The sequence below is a fragment of the Periplaneta americana genome, chromosome 14 (genome assembly GCF_040183065.1).
Source record: "Periplaneta americana isolate PAMFEO1 chromosome 14, P.americana_PAMFEO1_priV1, whole genome shotgun sequence".
Classification (NCBI taxonomy): Eukaryota; Metazoa; Arthropoda; class Insecta; order Blattodea; family Blattidae; genus Periplaneta; species Periplaneta americana.
In genome coordinates this window covers 121,761,540-121,769,842 of record NC_091130.1, presented here as the reverse complement: position 1 = coordinate 121,769,842, position 8,303 = coordinate 121,761,540, and the positions used below count along the sequence as shown (strand labels likewise).

At 34.3% G+C, this 8,303-nt stretch overlaps 1 non-coding gene across 1 annotated transcript; it reads left to right on the top strand.

Moving 5' to 3' along the window:
* Positions 1-2,996: 2,996 nt before the first annotated feature.
* Positions 2,997-3,069, top strand: TRNAT-AGU (transfer RNA threonine (anticodon AGU)). Its single transcript has one exon. It is a non-coding gene; the product is annotated as a tRNA-Thr (tRNA).
* The last annotated feature ends 5,234 nt before the right edge of the window (positions 3,070-8,303 follow it).

The window sequence follows — 8,303 nt, the reverse complement described above, 5'->3', positions numbered from 1 at the left end:
CTATACGAAAGGACTTCCATTTTAGTCCCTGTTGAAAGCACTATCCACCGCCTCGCATCCAATGTATCGTCTACATACATCTTTCACAAACATCGATGGATGTGAATGGGTGCAATTTGCTCGGTAGTGAGGAAGTCAATATTACATCTATGTTTCTTACGCGCCTCTATGTCAGATGCTATTTTGGTCAACTGCTTTGCTGCCACTATTTGTCGCACGACAACCAAACTAACAGGATATTAACGTGAATATTCAACGTCTACTATAATGCCCTAACATCCGGTCCAGACGTCACAGGTCAACATAAAAAAATAGGAGACATTACTTTCGGAACGACTTTGTACACTGTTATAATCCACGATTCTCCATGTGAATGTAACAAAATTATGAAGAGCGGCAGAAATATTGGATTAGAAGGTCTTCGGGCAGTTATCTAAAGAACAACAATAAGATATGGCTAGAGAGTTGCAATGGCGAGAAATTTATGAGATTATATATTGTTATCAAATAGTATTGATGTATTTGACACGCACTCGTATTTTCAATGTGTATTCCTCATACCTATACGTAAACAAATGTCCCCAGGCTAGAGCCGTGTACAACCGGTTTCGAAAAGTAGAAATTATGTATTGCTATTGAACGCCTGGCGCTATAGTCAGTATGCAAAGCTCTCTCGTCTCGCGCAGTGTCTCAGGTTCGGTTTATCGAATATTCAAGTTGTTTCTCACTCTTTGTGGATTGACTGCAAAGGAAGACCACATTGAGAAATGCAGGAGTTACAGGAGCTCTTGCAAGTACGCGATTATCATCGGGTAGGCCTACCATTTAATTGATAATTTTTCCTCTCTCTGTATATTCAATCAATCAATCAATCAATCATACATCGATTCATCCATCATCCATTCATCGGCTCATTCAAACATCGATTCAACGTAACTCTGATCCCAGCTTGCGTATGTATTAATTAATCGAAGAAATACCTCGAATGGCTAGTTAGTAGAAAAGCCTCTGATATACGTATCCACAAGTTTCGAAACAGTCGTTTTTTAAATGTAACACTATAAGTTTTAATGTTTTTTACGTTTCAAACTTGTATCGGTACCATATTTTAAATCAACTAGACTGAGACAGTGAATTAATAGTTTGTAGCATTAAGTTTCTTCTTGACATGGTCTATAAACTAAAATTGTACTTTTTAAATTTAGATTCCTTTCAATTACAAGCCCTTTTTCTCTGCGATAGTTTTGTAAAATATATACATATATTCATTTTCCTTTCTTTGAGTTTTTTGTTCTCTTGACCACCAGATGAATTTATTATCATACCCTTTTTATTATGGATTTTATTTAATTTTAGTAATTTTCGCTTCTTTTTTTATTATTTTTTAATTACATTCCATTTTTTTCTGTATTCTTCCTTACGTTTCACTATTAACTATTTGTACTAACTGAGTTGCTTTTATTATATTCCAATCTACAGAACTGTATTTTACTTTCTTATTACTATTATGGTATTATTTTCACATGCTTAGTGTCGATTTTGTTATGCTATTATTATTATTATTATTATTATTATTATTATTATTATTATTATTATTATTCCTTTTGTAATATGTTAGTATTCTGTTCTTAAACTTGTTAAATTTTCACTGCTTGTATACTTTGTGACCTGGTTGAGTGTAAGAGAAGGTCCTAAGGCCTTAAACTCTGCCTGTACAAACGAAAGAACGAACGAACGAACGAACAAAGAAACAAACAAACAAATAAGTAGGTAAGTAAGTAAATAAATAAATAAAGAAATACATAAATAAATAAATAAGTAAATAAACAAATAAACAAACAAACAAATAATTAAATAAATAAATTTATTATATTATTATTATTATAAATATTATTATTATTATTATTATTATTATTATTATTATTATTCTTTTTTTGTAATATGTTAGTATTCTGTCCTTTAACGTTTTGTTAAATTTTCACTGCTTGTACACTTTGTGACCTGGTTGAGTGTAAGAGAAGGTCCTAAGGCCTTAAACTCTGCCTGTACAAACGAAAGAACGAACGAACGAACAAAGAAACAAACAAACACAAATAAGTAGGTACGTAAGTAAATAAATAAATAAATAAATAAATAAATACATACATAAATAAATAAGTAAATAAACAAATAATCAAAAAACGAATAATTAAATAAATAAATTTATTATATTATTATTATTATTATTATTATTATTATTATTATTCTTTTTTTGTAATATATTAGTATTCTGGCCTTTAACGTTTTGTTAAATTTTCACTGCTTGTACACTTTGTGACCTGGTTGAGTGTAAGAGAAAGTCCTCTGGCCTTAATTCTGCCAGTACAAACGAACGAACGAACAAATAAACAAACAAACAGACAGACAGACAAACAAACAAAGAAATAAGTAGGTAAGTAAATAAATAAATAATACATAAATAAATAAATAAGTAAATAAATAAGCAAATAAACAAACAAACAATTAAATAAGTATATAAATATATTATTATTATTATTATTATTATTATTATTATTATTATTATTTGTAATATGTTAGTATTCTGTCCTTCAACTTTTTATTAAGATTTTATTAATTTGTCCTACAGAAACATCTGTAATATTGGCAATTAATATTTGAGGAGAAAAATTCGTTCTGACACCGGGGGTCGAATCCGGGTCCTTGGTTCTACGTATCAAGCGCTCTGATATCTGAGCTATGCCGAATCCAATCCACAGCACCGGATCGAACCTTACTCCTTCAATGTTTCCCTTTGTGGCCTGACTCCAACTTAGGCATATATGTTGACATTATGTTCAGGTCAACTGCCATTATATAAGAGGCGCACTCAGCTGAGTGACTTGTTTGGCCGGGATTCCGCAATTAAGTGCACAGTAATCTGTACAGAAATATGCGCTGCTAGCTAAACAAATGGAAACATTGAAGGAGGGAGGTTCGTTCCGGTGCTGTGGATTGGATTCGGCGTAGCTCAGTGGTCAGAGCGCTTGGTAAGTAGAACCAAGGACCCGGGTTCGATCCCCGGCGCCGGAGCGAATTTTCCTCCTGAAATATTAATCTTTAACTTTTTGTTAAATTTTCTCTGCTTGTATACCTTGTGACCTGGTAGAGTGTAAGAGAAGGCCCTACGGCCTTCACTCTGCCAGTACGAACGAACGAACGAACGAACAAACAAACAAGTAGGTAAGTAAGTAAGTAAATAAATAAATACATACATAAATAATAAGTAAATAAGCAAATAATCAAACAATTAAATAATTAAATAATAATAATAATAATAATAATAATAATTATTATTATTATTATAATTATTATTATTATTATTATTATTATTATTATTATTATTATTATTATTATTATTATTCTAGCTCTGAAGCTATGTACGAATACTATCGAATGTAAATAAATAGAATACAATGAAACAAATGAAGAGAAAACGCTGGGTAACTTTCGGCGCTGGACCCTGAACTCATTTCACTGACATTTTCACCTTCATTTCACTCAGACCTTAGATAACCATATCAGTTGTAGAAGCGTGGTGAAATAAACAAAATGAGAAACACAAAACTGATGAAATTAAAATATAAAAATATTTATAATACAAAAAGCAGACCAGAGAGAACATGCTGTACTTTTCTCCGCTGCCAATGCCTTTCATTAATGAACCGAATTATGTAGCGGGGTCGAGTAATTACGGCCTATTTTGAGTCAGAAAGATGCGGGTAAATCCGTGCACGGGAATGACTTTCTGATAATGGCGGAATCTCTTGTTTCTGTCAGCGCTCCATTGCATTAGCACTGCACACATTACAGTGATCCTGCTCTTGCATTACGAGGTTTCCTGCCCCCCTTTTCCGGCTAATCTACTTTGCGCGCTACCTACAACTTTGCGGAATGAAATATGCTTCAGTAATAATGCATTGCGGCAAGGTCTACGCCGACCGCCCCTTGTCTCAAGCTCCGGGGTGATGTGGTGATATCTAGCTGGCTTATTGATTGTCTTTCCAACTGGACCACCAGCAGAAACTGTGGTTATGTACCTCGATACCCTGGCACAAACCTCCACGCTTCTACTTTGCTGTTCTTCTATCTGATTCCCTCTCAGTCCGATAGACTTACACTGTCGTGGATGTAACATTTGGTTTCCTTTATCTAACGAGTAGTCACTTTATTTCGGCTAGACAAAACTTCTTTAGACACGTCTCTATACCTCATATGGCTTAAAAACGTAACAGAATTACTTATATTTCCTATAATTATATATTTTTTGAAAATATAACTTCAATTAATGCTCCGCCATACAGTATGTAACAATCTTGTTCGTACAGTAATATTGTTATTAAAAATACATAATTTCGTTAACGGATATATCATTTATGCTCGACCATGCCGAACTGTACTAATTATACACCCGGTAGCAGTCCTTTAATGCATGTCATTAAAGTACACCTACTCATTAAAGTACAGGTCTTCAGCCAATGATAACTCAGCTTACATATGTTCAGCCAATGACAAGTCAGCTTTGTACCGTCATAAAACCGCAAGTACCGATTATTCTCGGATATGCAATCGAAAGAGAATTAGCGAAAAGTCACGGAGGCTGGAAATCCAATACTGTCGCAGAAGGTTATGTTCTGTTACTATAATAATTAGCGTTAATTGTAAATAATATTCAAATAAATTCAATTTGTCATCTCGTTTTTCATTGTCCCTAAAAGAAATGGGCCACGGACCTGCACTCATATTCCCATGAATCTCATTAATTACTCTAAATTAATTAACAATTACATCTCTCCCCCCTCTTCGTAATTGAGCCATCATATAGCCAAATGGCTGGTCTCAAAATTGAGACGATTCAACAAGGCTCATGACAACAATCACCTCCTACATAATAGCCAAAATGGCTAGTCTCTTATATATGTGACAACTCATCCTGCCTAAGGTATTCCGTGGTTTTCCTAAGGCGTAAGACAAATGTCGGGATGAGCCCTATAAGAAATGGGCCACGGACCTATATGCCCTTCCCCATATATATTCCCCTTTAATATAAACGACGTATGCCCTAGTTCAGAACCTATAATTTGTCTTTTAATAATACGCGGTCACTCAATTAGTCGCAATTTGAAAGGACAGGGACCTCTCAAATTGCAGATTTATATTTCACGGCGCTTCTTCCGACAGCCTTCACATGCTTTCTCATCGAACAACAGATGACAGCGTCTCGCCATCCTAACGGCAAACACCAGCCACCTCCTCCTCGCCCCGTTCCGTGATCACTTGATCAAATCTCAGTCCCCCTCGCGTATGTGGTACCTAAGAGGTTACGTCCAATTTCGGCTTCCCCTTCAAAATTTTCTAGAGCTCCTTCAGTGGAGCAGCGTAACCCGGAGTGAGACTAGTGGCCAACAGGCTTGGAGCTCACATACTTAGTTTTGTACAGCCCCCAACCCCTTGCAAGGACACGTTTTGCGTACCTTTTACATTTGTCCTCCCAATTCCCTTTCGATTTTTCGATTTTTTCGTTTTTCAATGTCGAATTCAATAATCAAGGTTATAATATTATAATATTATCAAGTTTAACGGGACTACGTCAAGGTCAATGACATTATTGTTCCTCGGAAAAAATCAATACTTTCGCGTCTGCGCACATCTCACAATTCACGACCTAGAACAAGGTCACTTCCGATCTTGTCAGTTACAAATAAAATTTATACATCTGAATACCGGTAATTTCAAGTTAGAAATATGGTCGGGCATAAAAAGTCGTATGAAACTCGCCTATAATGGTAATTAAGAAGCTCATATGAAGCTCGTTTCATAAATATCCATACTCGATTCTTAATTACTATCATTATAGGCTCGTTGCATAATGTACTATTATTTTAATGGGTTAAATTAAAATATGAAAAAACAATATCTTCTTTTCAGGATATACTGTAAAATAAGCTTCATCAAATTTTTCAAATCAGTATAAATAAATATACAAAATAAAAAAAGTGCACATTTTATACAACTTTTCTCTTCGTACATCTAATCATTTTGTACTTTTCGAAGTCTTAATTGCCAACTATTACACAAATTAATATATTGTAACATATTCTTTGCTTTAATAATCTCCTCACATCTTCCTTTCCCATTGAAGAGACAAGTTTCTTGCAAACCCCCGGTGTGATATTCTGTCATTCTTCTGCCACTATTCTTTTGAGCTCCGGAATGAATGTTAGCTTGCTATTTTGTACCCTCCTTTTCAAAATTGGCCACAAATGTTTGATAGAATTTAAATCCCCTGATTGAAGTGGCATTTTGAGTTGATGGGGAACGTTCCAAATGAGCCAGATCTTGACGATTTCGGCGGTGTATTTGGCGGTGTATTTAGGGTCGTTATCATGTTGAAATATATAATTACCCTGGAAGCCGAATGTTTAGAGCTTTCTTTCAAATTTATCACAAGAATAGTCTTGTACATCATTTTATCCATATTTCCATCAATGAAGTGTACGTTTCCGACTCCACAGAAAGACGCACAGGCCAATATCATAATGGAACCACCTCCGTGTTTTACAGCAGGAATAGTATTTTCTTTCCTGAAGGCAGAGTTTGCCTTCCTCCACACTCTGTTGCAACCATCTGAGCCCAAAAGATTTATCTTCGTCTCGTCGGACCATATTACACGATCCCAATAGTCCTCCTCTTTAGAAACGTGCTCGTTTTCAAATAGAAGTCTTTTTATTTTATTTGACTCACTAATAAAAGGTTTCTTACATGGAACCCTGTCGTGATATCCGTGTTTTCACAATACACTACGAATGATCTCGTTAGACATTCCTTTTCCTATAGTGTCTTGTATTTGTGAAAGCAGTTTTTCAACACTTAACCTAGGGAAACGAGGAATTTATTGTACAATGTATCTTTCGTCCCTTTCATTTAATTCATTTTCCTTTGGTTTTTGCCTAAAATTCTTCCAAGACCCTTCATAATTAAATTTGTTTACAATATGCTGAACTGTTGAATGTGTATATCCAACAATTTTACTTATTTCCCTTAAAGACTTGCCTTTACAGACAAGTTTGAACAATAACTTTCTTCAGATCTTCTGAAAGCTGCTTTCGCTTCGCCATCTTGTACACTACTGTCATGCTTGCAGGGTGAAAATGTAAACAAGGGAAGCACCACTCAGCTGTAGCAAGCACGAACCGGTCAGCGTAATTTGAAACGGTGAGATAGGGCAAGACTTGTAAGTGTACGAACAGAAAAGTTGTATATCGAACACAACGAATAATGGAGATTTCTTTCTAAAATAACAACAAAATGTTTTAAAGATACATTATAATTAAATATAATAGCGAATATTATGAATAAACTGCACGCAATTATATACGTGAAGAATAAAACAAAATTTTTATTTTATTTTACATTTAAAACATACATTAACACAAAAAAGTAAGGATTGTACGAACAAGACTGTCATATACTGTAAATATTGTAACTAAAACTTTGTGCATCCCTCGTGTTTATCGTACGGCTCGTCCTCCCCCCACACGTTACCTGCACTTTGTTTATGTTTTCATTGTGCCTAAACGAGACGCTCCACTGTATAGGCCTAATCCCAGTGATATTTGATTATGTATGTATAATATTTAGCACAATTTTAAGTAAAATTCGAAAAGAACAAGCCTATTTAAATATGTATACCTTAAAACTCTTAAGATTATGAGACTTATTGTGAATTCTGATAAAGAGCTCATATCCTATATTTTAGGTACTGAATTTTTGTTGATACGTTCAAAAGTAATACATTTTTCTTTTTACATGAAATAGTTCAAAATAAAATGAGACATATAATATAATTATTAAGTTATGCTAACTTTCTTAGACTGACACACCCAATACATTATCAACAGAAATCTCACTAGAGGTTTTGATTTATCTAGAGAAAATCAAAACTCTAGTGGAATTTAATTAACTATTACACTATTAGAAAAAACTATATAACGATTAAAAGTAACGAAGTACTCCAATACAATAAAATATTAATTGACTTACGAAAATACAACTGTCTTCAAATGTATTATTGTACCATCTCCACATTACAAATATTACGCTACATACATGCTAGATGGCAGTATTGTGTTATGATTAGCTATTATCTTGCTACCAGTTGTGCCAACTATGGACTCTTCATTGAACTCTGTAGACGATTACTAGCAATGCCTTCTCGATCTAGTTCACAATGGCAGTGTTACTAGTCAAGAAGGCTTTGTTGATTC